Consider the following 14,088-nt stretch of genomic DNA (forward strand, 5'->3'; position numbering starts at 1 on the left):
CTGAAGGTTCTGTCTTGCTCCCTGACTTTTTCTCCTGCTTGTGCAACATCTCTGAGGTTAGTTTTGGCATGTGTTGGCCCTTTGCTCCGCGCCTCCTGGAATCCTGCTCCATTTTCTCCTGGTCTCTAAATTTACCAATTTTTTTTTTTTTTCTTTTTCAATATCCATCCTGTGCCTCTCATATCTTCCCCTCAACTTTCTCCCTTCTTCCTTTATCTATTCCAATGCCTTTGCAGCTTTGTTCAGAATAGATTTGGCATGTTTTTCTCTTTTACACTGCACCTCATTTAGTCTCAGACCATTTTCTCGTAGTCACTACATATCCCAGTTTTCTGGTTTTTCTGGTTTTTTTTCTGGCGCGCTTCATTTGATTGTATCTCCCTTCCAGAGCCTTTGTGAGCCTTTCTTTTCAGGGTCGCAAGATTTCGTTTCCCTTCCCGAAAGGAAATTTCATTTCCTTTCGGGAAGGGAAACGAAATCTTGCGGTTTCAATGGGACTCGATTGGGCAATCTTTGCTCCATGTCTCTGCACTTGACGGCATCCCATGCCTTTCGATGGCTTTGAGTTTGGCAAAGAATTTTTATATTTTTTTTCAGTTTCTATGCCATGTCACTCATACCATTCCCTGAAGGTTCTGTCTTGCTCCCTGACTTTTTCTCCTGCTTGTGCAACATCTCTGAGGTTAGTTTTGGCATGTGTTGGCCCTTTGCTCCGCGCCTCCTGGAATCCTGCTCCATTTTCTCCTGGTCTCTAAATTTACCAATTTTTTTTTTTTTCTTTTTCAATATCCATCCTGTGCCTCTCATATCTTCCCCTCAACTTTCTCCCTTCTTCCTTTATCTATTCCAATGCCTTTGCAGCTTTGTTCAGAATAGATTTGGCATGTTTTGCTCTTTTACACTGCACCTCATTTAGTCTCAGACCATTTTCTCGTAGTCACTACATGTCCCAGTTTTCTGGTTTTTCTGTTTTTTTTCTGGCGTGCTTCATTTGATTGTATCTCCCTTCCAGAGCCTTTGTGAGCCTTTCTTTTCAGGGTCGCAAGATTTCGTTTCCCTTCCCGAAAGGAAATTTCATTTCCTTTCGGGAAGGGAAACGAAATCTTGCGGTTTCAATGGGACTCGATTGGGCAATCTTTGCTCCATGTCTCTGCACTTGACGGCATCCCATGCCTTTCGATGGCTTTGAGTTTGGCAAAGAATTTTTATATTTTTTTTCAGTTTCTATGCCATGTCACTCATACCATTCCCTGAAGGTTCTGTCTTGCTCCCTGACTTTTTCTCCTGCTTGTGCAACATCTCTGAGGTTAGTTTTGGCATGTGTTGGCCCTTTGCTCCGCGCCTCCTGGAATCCTGCTCCATTTTCTCCTGGTCTCTAAATTTACCAATTTTTTTTTTTTTCTTTTTCAATATCCATCCTGTGCCTCTCATATCTTCCCCTCAACTTTCTCCCTTCTTCCTTTATCTATTCCAATGCCTTTGCAGCTTTGTTCAGAATAGATTTGGCATGTTTTGCTCTTTTACACTGCACTTCATTTAGTCTCAGACCATTTTCTCGTAGTCACTACATGTCCCAGTTTTCTGGTTTTTCTGTTTTTTTTCTGGCGCGCTTCATTTGATTGTATCTCCCTTCCAGAGCCTTTGTGAGCCTTTCTTTTCAGGGTCGCAAGATTTCGTTTCCCTTCCCGAAAGGAAATTTCATTTCCTTTCGGGAAGGGAAACGAAATCTTGCGGTTTCAATGGGACTCGATTGGGCAATCTTTGCTCCATGTCTCTGCACTTGACGGCATCCCATGCCTTTCGATGGCTTTGAGTTTGGCAAAGAATTTTTATATTTTTTTTCAGCTTCTATGCCATGTCACTCATACCATTCCCTGAAGGTTCTGTCTTGCTCCCTGACTTTTTCTCCTGCTTGTGCAACATCTCTGAGGTTAGTTTTGGCATGTGTTGGCCCTTTGCTCCGCGCCTCCTGGAATCCTGCTCCATTTTCTCCTGGTCTCTAAATTTACCAATTTTTTTTTTTTTTCTTTTTCAATATCCATCCTGTGCCTCTCATATCTTCCCCTCAACTTTCTCCCTTCTTCCTTTATCTATTCCAATGCCTTTGCAGCTTTGTTCAGAATAGATTTGGCATGTTTTGCTCTTTTACACTGCACCTCATTTAGTCTCAGACCATTTTCTCGTAGTCACTACATGTCCCAGTTTTCTGGTTTTTCTGGTTTTTTTTTGGCGCGCTTCATTTGATTGTATCTCCCTTCCAGAGCCTCTGTGAGCCTTTCTTTTCAGGGTCGCAAGATTTCGTTTCCCTTCCCGAAAGGAAATTTCATTTCCTTTCCGGAAGGGAAACGAAATCTTGCGGTTTCAATGGGACTCGATTGGGCAATCTTTGCTCCATGTCTCTGCACTTGACGGCATCCCATGCCTTTCGATGGCTTTGAGTTTGGCAAAGAATTTTTATATTTTTTTTCAGTTTCTATGCCATGTCACTCATACCATTCCCTGAAGGTTCTGTCTTGCTCCCTGACTTTTTCTCCTGCTTGTGCAACATCTCTGAGGTTAGTTTTGGCATGTGTTGGCCCTTTGCTCCGCGCCTCCTGGAATCCTGCTCCATTTTCTCCTGGTCTCTAAATTTACCAATTTTTTTTTTTTTCTTTTTCAATATCCATCCTGTGCCTCTCATATCTTCCCCTCAACTTTCTCCCTTCTTCCTTTATCTATTCCAATGCCTTTGCAGCTTTGTTCAGAATAGATTTGGCATGTTTTGCTCTTTTACACTGCACTTCATTTAGTCTCAGACCATTTTCTCGTAGTCACTACATGTCCCAGTTTTCTGGTTTTTCTGTTTTTTTTCTGGCGCGCTTCATTTGATTGTATCTCCCTTCCAGAGCCTTTGTGAGCCTTTCTTTTCAGGGTCGCAAGATTTCGTTTCCCTTCCCGAAAGGAAATTTCATTTCCTTTCGGGAAGGGAAACGAAATCTTGCGGTTTCAATGGGACTCGATTGGGCAATCTTTGCTCCATGTCTCTGCACTTGACGGCATCCCATGCCTTTCGATGGCTTTGAGTTTGGCAAAGAATTTTTATATTTTTTTTCAGCTTCTATGCCATGTCACTCATACCATTCCCTGAAGGTTCTGTCTTGCTCCCTGACTTTTTCTCCTGCTTGTGCAACATCTCTGAGGTTAGTTTTGGCATGTGTTGGCCCTTTGCTCCGCGCCTCCTGGAATCCTGCTCCATTTTCTCCTGGTCTCTAAATTTACCAATTTTTTTTTTTTTTCTTTTTCAATATCCATCCTGTGCCTCTCATATCTTCCCCTCAACTTTCTCCCTTCTTCCTTTATCTATTCCAATGCCTTTGCAGCTTTGTTCAGAATAGATTTGGCATGTTTTGCTCTTTTACACTGCACCTCATTTAGTCTCAGACCATTTTCTCGTAGTCACTACATGTCCCAGTTTTCTGGTTTTTCTGGTTTTTTTTTGGCGCGCTTCATTTGATTGTATCTCCCTTCCAGAGCCTCTGTGAGCCTTTCTTTTCAGGGTCGCAAGATTTCGTTTCCCTTCCCGAAAGGAAATTTCATTTCCTTTCCGGAAGGGAAACGAAATCTTGCGGTTTCAATGGGACTCGATTGGGCAATCTTTGCTCCATGTCTCTGCACTTGACGGCATCCCATGCCTTTCGATGGCTTTGAGTTTGGCAAAGAATTTTTATATTTTTTTTCAGTTTCTATGCCATGTCACTCATACCATTCCCTGAAGGTTCTGTCTTGCTCCCTGACTTTTTCTCCTGCTTGTGCAACATCTCTGAGGTTAGTTTTGGCATGTGTTGGCCCTTTGCTCCGCGCCTCCTGGAATCCTGCTCCATTTTCTCCTGGTCTCTAAATTTACCAATTTTTTTTTTTTTCTTTTTCAATATCCATCCTGTGCCTCTCATATCTTCCCCTCAACTTTCTCCCTTCTTCCTTTATCTATTCCAATGCCTTTGCAGCTTTGTTCAGAATAGATTTGGCATGTTTTGCTCTTTTACACTGCACCTCATTTAGTCTCAGACCATTTTCTCGTAGTCACTACATGTCCCAGTTTTCTGGTTTTTCTGTTTTTTTTCTGGCGTGCTTCATTTGATTGTATCTCCCTTCCAGAGCCTTTGTGAGCCTTTCTTTTCAGGGTCGCAAGATTTCGTTTCCCTTCCCGAAAGGAAATTTCATTTCCTTTCGGGAAGGGAAACGAAATCTTGCGGTTTCAATGGGACTCGATTGGGCAATCTTTGCTCCATGTCTCTGCACTTGACGGCATCCCATGCCTTTCGATGGCTTTGAGTTTGGCAAAGAATTTTTATATTTTTTTTCAGTTTCTATGCCATGTCACTCATACCATTCCCTGAAGGTTCTGTCTTGCTCCCTGACTTTTTCTCCTGCTTGTGCAACATCTCTGAGGTTAGTTTTGGCATGTGTTGGCCCTTTGCTCCGCGCCTCCTGGAATCCTGCTCCATTTTCTCCTGGTCTCTAAATTTACCAATTTTTTTTTTTTTCTTTTTCAATATCCATCCTGTGCCTCTCATATCTTCCCCTCAACTTTCTCCCTTCTTCCTTTATCTATTCCAATGCCTTTGCAGCTTTGTTCAGAATAGATTTGGCATGTTTTGCTCTTTTACACTGCACCTCATTTAGTCTCAGACCATTTTCTCGTAGTCACTACATGTCCCAGTTTTCTGGTTTTTCTGTTTTTTTTCTGGCGTGCTTCATTTGATTGTATCTCCCTTCCAGAGCCTTTGTGAGCCTTTCTTTTCAGGGTCGCAAGATTTCGTTTCCCTTCCCGAAAGGAAATTTCATTTCCTTTCGGGAAGGGAAACGAAATCTTGCGGTTTCAATGGGACTCGATTGGGCAATCTTTGCTCCATGTCTCTGCACTTGACGGCATCCCATGCCTTTCGATGGCTTTGAGTTTGGCAAAGAATTTTTATATTTTTTTTCAGTTTCTATGCCATGTCACTCATACCATTCCCTGAAGGTTCTGTCTTGCTCCCTGACTTTTTCTCCTGCTTGTGCAACATCTCTGAGGTTAGTTTTGGCATGTTTTGGCCCTTTGCTCCGCGCCTCCTGGAATCCTGCTCCATTTTCTCCTGGTCTCTAAATTTACCAATTTTTTTTTTTTTTCTTTTTCAATATCCATCCTGTGCCTCTCATATCTTCCCCTCAACTTTCTCCCTTCTTCCTTTATCTATTCCAATGCCTTTGCAGCTTTGTTCAGAATAGATTTGGCATGTTTTGCTCTTTTACACTGCACCTCATTTAGTCTCAGACCATTTTCTCGTAGTCACTACATGTCCCAGTTTTCTGGTTTTTCTGTTTTTTTTCGGGCGCGCTTCATTTGATTGTATCTCCTTTCCAGAGCCTTTGTGAGCCTTTCTTTTCAGGGTCGCAAGATTTCGTTTCCCTTCCCGAAAGGAAATTTCATTTCCTTTCGGGAAGGGAAACGAAATCTTGCGGTTTCAATGGGACTCGATTGGGCAATCTTTGCTCCATGTCTCTGCACTTGACGGCATCCCATGCCTTTCGATGGCTTTGAGTTTGGCAAAGAATTTTTATATTTTTTTTCAGCTTCTATGCCATGTCACTCATACCATTCCCTGAAGGTTCTGTCTTGCTCCCTGACTTTTTCTCCTGCTTGTGCAACATCTCTGAGGTTAGTTTTGGCATGTTTTGGCCCTTTGCTCCGCGCCTCCTGGAATCCTGCTCCATTTTCTCCTGGTCTCTAAATTTACCAATTTTTTTTTTTTTCTTTTTCAATATCCATCCTGTGCCTCTCATATCTTCCCCTCAACTTTCTCCCTTCTTCCTTTATCTATTCCAATGCCTTTGCAGCTTTGTTCAGAATAGATTTGGCATGTTTTGCTCTTTTACACTGCACCTCATTTAGTCTCAGACCATTTTCTCGTAGTCACTACATGTCCCAGTTTTCTGGTTTTTCTGTTTTTTTTCTGGCGCGCTTCATTTGATTGTATCTCCCTTCCAGAGCCTTTGTGAGCCTTTCTTTTCAGGGTCGCAAGATTTCGTTTCCCTTCCCGAAAGGAAATTTCATTTCCTTTCGGGAAGGGAAACGAAATCTTGCGGTTTCAATGGGACTCGATTGGGCAATCTTTGCTCCATGTCTCTGCACTTGACAGCATCCCATGCCTTTCGATGGCTTTGAGTTTGGCAAAGAATTTTTATATTTTTTTTCAGTTTCTATGCCATGTCACTCATACCATTCCCTGAAGGTTCTGTCTTGCTCCCTGACTTTTTCTCCTGCTTGTGCAACATCTCTGAGGTTAGTTTTGGCATGTGTTGGCCCTTTGCTCCGCACCTCCTGGAATCCTGCTCCATTTTCTCCTGGTCTCTAAATTTACCAATTTTTTTTTTTTTTCTTTTTCAATATCCATCCTGTGCCTCTCATATCTTCCCCTCAACTTTCTCCCTTCTTCCTTTATCTATTCCAATGCCTTTGCAGCTTTGTTCAGAATAGATTTGGCATGTTTTGCTCTTTTACACTGCACCTCATTTAGACTCAGACCATTTTCTCGTAGTCACTACATGTCCCAATTTTCTGGTTTTTCTGTTTTTTTTCTGGCGCGCTTCATTTGATGGTATCTCCCTTCCAGAGCCTTTGTGAGCCTTTCTTTTCAGGGTCGCAAGATTTCGTTTCCCTTCCCGAAAGGAAATTTCATTTCCTTTCGGGAAGGGAAACGAAATCTTGCGGTTTCAATGGGACTCGATTGGGCAATCTTTGCTCCATGTCTCTGCACTTGACGGCATCCCATGCCTTTCGATGGCTTTGAGTTTGGCAAAGAATTTTTATATTTTTTTTCAGCTTCTATGCCATGTCACTCATACCATTCCCTGAAGGTTCTGTCTTGCTCCCTGACTTTTTCTCCTGCTTGTGCAACATCTCTGAGGTTAGTTTTGGCATGTGTTGGCCCTTTGCTCCGCGCCTCCTGGAATCCTGCTCCATTTTCTCCTGGTCTCTAAATTTACCAATTTTTTTTTTTTCTTTTTCAATATCCATCCTGTGCCTCTCATATCTTCCCCTCAACTTTCTCCCTTCTTCCTTTATCTATTCCAATGCCTTTGCAGCTTTGTTCAGAATAGATTTGGCATGTTTTTCTCTTTTACACTGCACCTCATTTAGTCTCAGACCATTTTCTCGTAGTCACTACATATCCCAGTTTTCTGGTTTTTCTGGTTTTTTTTCTGGCGCGCTTCATTTGATTGTATCTCCCTTCCAGAGCCTTTGTGAGCCTTTCTTTTCAGGGTCGCAAGATTTCGTTTCCCTTCCCGAAAGGAAATTTCATTTCCTTTCGGGAAGGGAAACGAAATCTTGCGGTTTCAATGGGACTCGATTGGGCAATCTTTGCTCCATGTCTCTGCACTTGACGGCATCCCATGCCTTTCGATGGCTTTGAGTTTGGCAAAGAATTTTTATATTTTTTTTCAGTTTCTATGCCATGTCACTCATACCATTCCCTGAAGGTTCTGTCTTGCTCCCTGACTTTTTCTCCTGCTTGTGCAACATCTCTGAGGTTAGTTTTGGCATGTTTTGGCCCTTTGCTCCGCGCCTCCTGGAATCCTGCTCCATTTTCTCCTGGTCTCTAAATTTACCAATTTTTTTTTTTTTCTTTTTCAATATCCATCCTGTGCCTCTCATATCTTCCCCTCAACTTTCTCCCTTCTTCCTTTATCTATTCCAATGCCTTTGCAGCTTTGTTCAGAATAGATTTGGCATGTTTTGCTCTTTTACACTGCACCTCATTTAGTCTCAGACCATTTTCTCGTAGTCACTACATGTCCCAGTTTTCTGGTTTTTCTGTTTTTTTTCTGGCGCGCTTCATTTGATTGTATCTCCTTTCCAGAGCCTTTGTGAGCCTTTCTTTTCAGGGTCGCAAGATTTCGTTTCCCTTCCCGAAAGGAAATTTCATTTCCTTTCGGGAAGGGAAACGAAATCTTGCGGTTTCAATGGGACTCGATTGGGCAATCTTTGCTCCATGTCTCTGCACTTGACAGCATCCCATGCCTTTCGATGGCTTTGAGTTTGGCAAAGAATTTTTATATTTTTTTTCAGTTTCTATGCCATGTCACTCATACCATTCCCTGAAGGTTCTGTCTTGCTCCCTGACTTTTTCTCCTGCTTGTGCAACATCTCTGAGGTTAGTTTTGGCATGTGTTGGCCCTTTGCTCCGCACCTCCTGGAATCCTGCTCCATTTTCTCCTGGTCTCTAAATTTACCAATTTTTTTTTTTTTTCTTTTTCAATATCCATCCTGTGCCTCTCATATCTTCCCCTCAACTTTCTCCCTTCTTCCTTTATCTATTCCAATGCCTTTGCAGCTTTGTTCAGAATAGATTTGGCATGTTTTGCTCTTTTACACTGCACCTCATTTAGACTCAGACCATTTTCTCGTAGTCACTACATGTCCCAATTTTCTGGTTTTTCTGTTTTTTTTCTGGCGCGCTTCATTTGATGGTATCTCCCTTCCAGAGCCTTTGTGAGCCTTTCTTTTCAGGGTCACAAGATTTCGTTTCCCTTCCCGAAAGGAAATTTCATTTCCTTTCGGGAAGGGAAACGAAATCTTGCGGTTTCAATGGGACTCGATTGGGCAATCTTTGCTCCATGTCTCTGCACTTGACGGCATCCCATGCCTTTCGATGGCTTTGAGTTTGGCAAAGAATTTTTATATTTTTTTTCAGTTTCTATGCCATGTCACTCATACCATTCCCTGAAGGTTCTGTCTTGCTCCCTGACTTTTTCTCCTGCTTGTGCAACATCTCTGAGGTTAGTTTTGGCATGTGTTGGCCCTTTGCTCCGCGCCTCCTGGAATCCTGCTCCATTTTCTCCTGGTCTCTAAATTTACCAATTTTTTTTTTTTTCTTTTTCAATATCCATCCTGTGCCTCTCATATCTTCCCCTCAACTTTCTCCCTTCTTCCTTTATCTATTCCAATGCCTTTGCAGCTTTGTTCAGAATAGATTTGGCATGTTTTGCTCTTTTACACTGCACCTCATTTAGTCTCAGACCATTTTCTCGTAGTCACTACATGTCCCAGTTTTCTGGTTTTTCTGTTTTTTTTCTGGCGTGCTTCATTTGATTGTATCTCCCTTCCAGAGCCTTTGTGAGCCTTTCTTTTCAGGGTCGCAAGATTTCGTTTCCCTTCCCGAAAGGAAATTTCATTTCCTTTCGGGAAGGGAAACGAAATCTTGCGGTTTCAATGGGACTCGATTGGGCAATCTTTGCTCCATGTCTCTGCACTTGACGGCATCCCATGCCTTTCGATGGCTTTGAGTTTGGCAAAGAATTTTTATATTTTTTTTCAGTTTCTATGCCATGTCACTCATACCATTCCCTGAAGGTTCTGTCTTGCTCCCTGACTTTTTCTCCTGCTTGTGCAACATCTCTGAGGTTAGTTTTGGCATGTTTTGGCCCTTTGCTCCGCGCCTCCTGGAATCCTGCTCCATTTTCTCCTGGTCTCTAAATTTACCAATTTTTTTTTTTTTTCTTTTTCAATATCCATCCTGTGCCTCTCATATCTTCCCCTCAACTTTCTCCCTTCTTCCTTTATCTATTCCAATGCCTTTGCAGCTTTGTTCAGAATAGATTTGGCATGTTTTGCTCTTTTACACTGCACCTCATTTAGACTCAGACCATTTTCTCGTAGTCACTACATATCCCAGTTTTCTTGTTTTTCTGGTTTTTTTTCTGGCGCGCTTCATTTGATTGTATCTCCCTTCCAGAGCCTTTGTGAGCCTTTCTTTTCAGGGTCGCAAGATTTCGTTTCCCTTCCCGAAAGGAAATTTCATTTCCTTTCGGGAAGGGAAACGAAATCTTGCGGTTTCAATGGGACTCGATTGGGCAATCTTTGCTCCATGTCTCTGCACTTGACGGCATCCCATGCCTTTCGATGGCTTTGAGTTTGGCAAAGAATTTTTATATTTTTTTTCAGTTTCTATGCCATGTCACTCATACCATTCCCTGAAGGTTCTGTCTTGCTCCCTGACTTTTTCTCCTGCTTGTGCAACATCTCTGAGGTTAGTTTTGGCATGTGTTGGCCCTTTGCTCCGCGCCTCCTGGAATCCTGCTCCATTTTCTCCTGGTCTCTAAATTTACCAATTTTTTTTTTTTTCTTTTTCAATATCCATCCTGTGCCTCTCATATCTTCCCCTCAACTTTCTCCCTTCTTCCTTTATCTATTCCAATGCCTTTGCAACTTTGTTCAGAATAGATTTGGCATGTTTTGCTCTTTTACACTGCACCTCATTTAGTCTCAGACCATTTTCTCGTAGTCACTACATGTCCCAGTTTTCTGGTTTTTCTGTTTTTTTTCTGGCGTGCTTCATTTGATTGTATCTCCCTTCCAGAGCCTTTGTGAGCCTTTCTTTTCAGGGTCGCAAGATTTCGTTTCCCTTCCCGAAAGGAAATTTCATTTCCTTTCGGGAAGGGAAACGAAATCTTGCGGTTTCAATGGGACTCGATTGGGCAATCTTTGCTCCATGTCTCTGCACTTGACGGCATCCCATGCCTTTCGATGGCTTTGAGTTTGGCAAAGAATTTTTATATTTTTTTTCAGTTTCTATGCCATGTCACTCATACCATTCCCTGAAGGTTCTGTCTTGCTCCCTGACTTTTTCTCCTGCTTGTGCAACATCTCTGAGGTTAGTTTTGGCATGTGTTGGCCCTTTGCTCCGCGCCTCCTGGAATCCTGCTCCATTTTCTCCTGGTCTCTAAATTTACCAATTTTTTTTTTTTTCTTTTTCAATATCCATCCTGTGCCTCTCATATCTTCCCCTCAACTTTCTCCCTTCTTCCTTTATCTATTCCAATGCCTTTGCAGCTTTGTTCAGAATAGATTTGGCATGTTTTGCTCTTTTACACTGCACTTCATTTAGTCTCAGACCATTTTCTCGTAGTCACTACATGTCCCAGTTTTCTGGTTTTTCTGTTTTTTTTCTGGCGCGCTTCATTTGATTGTATCTCCCTTCCAGAGCCTTTGTGAGCCTTTCTTTTCAGGGTCGCAAGATTTCGTTTCCCTTCCCGAAAGGAAATTTCATTTCCTTTCGGGAAGGGAAACGAAATCTTGCGGTTTCAATGGGACTCGATTGGGCAATCTTTGCTCCATGTCTCTGCACTTGACGGCATCCCATGCCTTTCGATGGCTTTGAGTTTGGCAAAGAATTTTTATATTTTTTTTCAGTTTCTATGCCATGTCACTCATACCATTCCCTGAAGGTTCTGTCTTGCTCCCTGACTTTTTCTCCTGCTTGTGCAACATCTCTGAGGTTAGTTTTGGCATGTGTTGGCCCTTTGCTCCGCGCCTCCTGGAATCCTGCTCCATTTTCTCCTGGTCTCTAAATTTACCAATTTTTTTTTTTTTCTTTTTCAATATCCATCCTGTGCCTCTCATATCTTCCCCTCAACTTTCTCCCTTCTTCCTTTATCTATTCCAATGCCTTTGCAGCTTTGTTCAGAATAGATTTGGCATGTTTTGCTCTTTTACACTGCACCTCATTTAGTCTCAGACCATTTTCTCGTAGTCACTACATGTCCCAGTTTTCTGGTTTTTCTGTTTTTTTTCTGGCGTGCTTCATTTGATTGTATCTCCCTTCCAGAGCCTTTGTGAGCCTTTCTTTTCAGGGTCGCAAGATTTCGTTTCCCTTCCCGAAAGGAAATTTCATTTCCTTTCGGGAAGGGAAACGAAATCTTGCGGTTTCAATGGGACTCGATTGGGCAATCTTTGCTCCATGTCTCTGCACTTGACGGCATCCCATGCCTTTCGATGGCTTTGAGTTTGGCAAAGAATTTTTATATTTTTTTTCAGCTTCTATGCCATGTCACTCATACCATTCCCTGAAGGTTCTGTCTTGCTCCCTGACTTTTTCTCCTGCTTGTGCAACATCTCTGAGGTTAGTTTTGGCATGTGTTGGCCCTTTGCTCCGCGCCTCCTGGAATCCTGCTCCATTTTCTCCTGGTCTCTAAATTTACCAATTTTTTTTTTTTTTTCTTTTTCAATATCCATCCTGTGCCTCTCATATCTTCCCCTCAACTTTCTCCCTTCTTCCTTTATCTATTCCAATGCCTTTGCAGCTTTGTTCAGAATAGATTTGGCATGTTTTGCTCTTTTACACTGCACCTCATTTAGTCTCAGACCATTTTCTCGTAGTCACTACATGTCCCAGTTTTCTGGTTTTTCTGTTTTTTTTCTGGCGCGCTTCATTTGATTGTATCTCCCTTCCAGAGCCTTTGTGAGCCTTTCTTTTCAGGGTCGCAAGATTTCGTTTCCCTTCCCGAAAGGAAATTTCATTTCCTTTCGGGAAGGGAAACGAAATCTTGCGGTTTCAATGGGACTCGATTGGGCAATCTTTGCTCCATGTCTCTGCACTTGACGGCATCCCATGCCTTTCGATGGCTTTGAGTTTGGCAAAGAATTTTTATATTTTTTTTCAGTTTCTATGCCATGTCACTCATACCATTCCCTGAAGGTTCTGTCTTGCTCCCTGACTTTTTCTCCTGCTTGTGCAACATCTCTGAGGTTAGTTTTGGCATGTGTTGGCCCTTTGCTCCGCGCCTCCTGGAATCCTGCTCCATTTTCTCCTGGTCTCTAAATTTACCAATTTTTTTTTTTTTCTTTTTCAATATCCATCCTGTGCCTCTCATATCTTCCCCTCAACTTTCTCCCTTCTTCCTTTATCTATTCCAATGCCTTTGCAGCTTTGTTCAGAATAGATTTGGCATGTTTTGCTCTTTTACACTGCACCTCATTTAGTCTCAGACCATTTTCTCGTAGTCACTACATGTCCCAGTTTTCTGGTTTTTCTGTTTTTTTTCTGGCGTGCTTCATTTGATTGTATCTCCCTTCCAGAGCCTTTGTGAGCCTTTCTTTTCAGGGTCGCAAGATTTCGTTTCCCTTCCCGAAAGGAAATTTCATTTCCTTTCGGGAAGGGAAACGAAATCTTGCGGTTTCAATGGGACTCGATTGGGCAATCTTTGCTCCATGTCTCTGCACTTGACGGCATCCCATGCCTTTCGATGGCTTTGAGTTTGGCAAAGAATTTTTATATTTTTTTTCAGTTTCTATGCCATGTCACTCATACCATTCCCTGAAGGTTCTGTCTTGCTCCCTGACTTTTTCTCCTGCTTGTGCAACATCTCTGAGGTTAGTTTTGGCATGTTTTGGCCCTTTGCTCCGCGCCTCCTGGAATCCTGCTCCATTTTCTCCTGGTCTCTAAATTTACCAATTTTTTTTTTTTTTCTTTTTCAATATCCATCCTGTGCCTCTCATATCTTCCCCTCAACTTTCTCCCTTCTTCCTTTATCTATTCCAATGCCTTTGCAGCTTTGTTCAGAATAGATTTGGCATGTTTTGCTCTTTTACACTGCACCTCATTTAGACTCAGACCATTTTCTCGTAGTCACTACATGTCCCAATTTTCTGGTTTTTCTGTTTTTTTTCTGGCGCGCTTCATTTGATGGTATCTCCCTTCCAGAGCCTTTGTGAGCCTTTCTTTTCAGGGTCACAAGATTTCGTTTCCCTTCCCGAAAGGAAATTTCATTTCCTTTCGGGAAGGGAAACGAAATCTTGCGGTTTCAATGGGACTCGATTGGGCAATCTTTGCTCCATGTCTCTGCACTTGACGGCATCCCATGCCTTTCGATGGCTTTGAGTTTGGCAAAGAATTTTTATATTTTTTTTCAGTTTCTATGCCATGTCACTCATACCATTCCCTGAAGGTTCTGTCTTGCTCCCTGACTTTTTCTCCTGCTTGTGCAACATCTCTGAGGTTAGTTTTGGCATGTGTTGGCCCTTTGCTCCGCGCCTCCTGGAATCCTGCTCCATTTTCTCCTGGTCTCTAAATTTACCAATTTTTTTTTTTTTCTTTTTCAATATCCATCCTGTGCCTCTCATATCTTCCCCTCAACTTTCTCCCTTCTTCCTTTATCTATTCCAATGCCTTTGCAGCTTTGTTCAGAATAGATTTGGCATGTTTTGCTCTTTTACACTGCACCTCATTTAGTCTCAGACCATTTTCTCGTAGTCACTACATATCCCAGTTTTCTGGTTTTTCTGGTTTT

The sequence above is a fragment of the Passer domesticus genome, chromosome 2, assembly GCF_036417665.1.
Source record: "Passer domesticus isolate bPasDom1 chromosome 2, bPasDom1.hap1, whole genome shotgun sequence".
Taxonomy (NCBI): Eukaryota; Metazoa; Chordata; class Aves; order Passeriformes; family Passeridae; genus Passer; species Passer domesticus.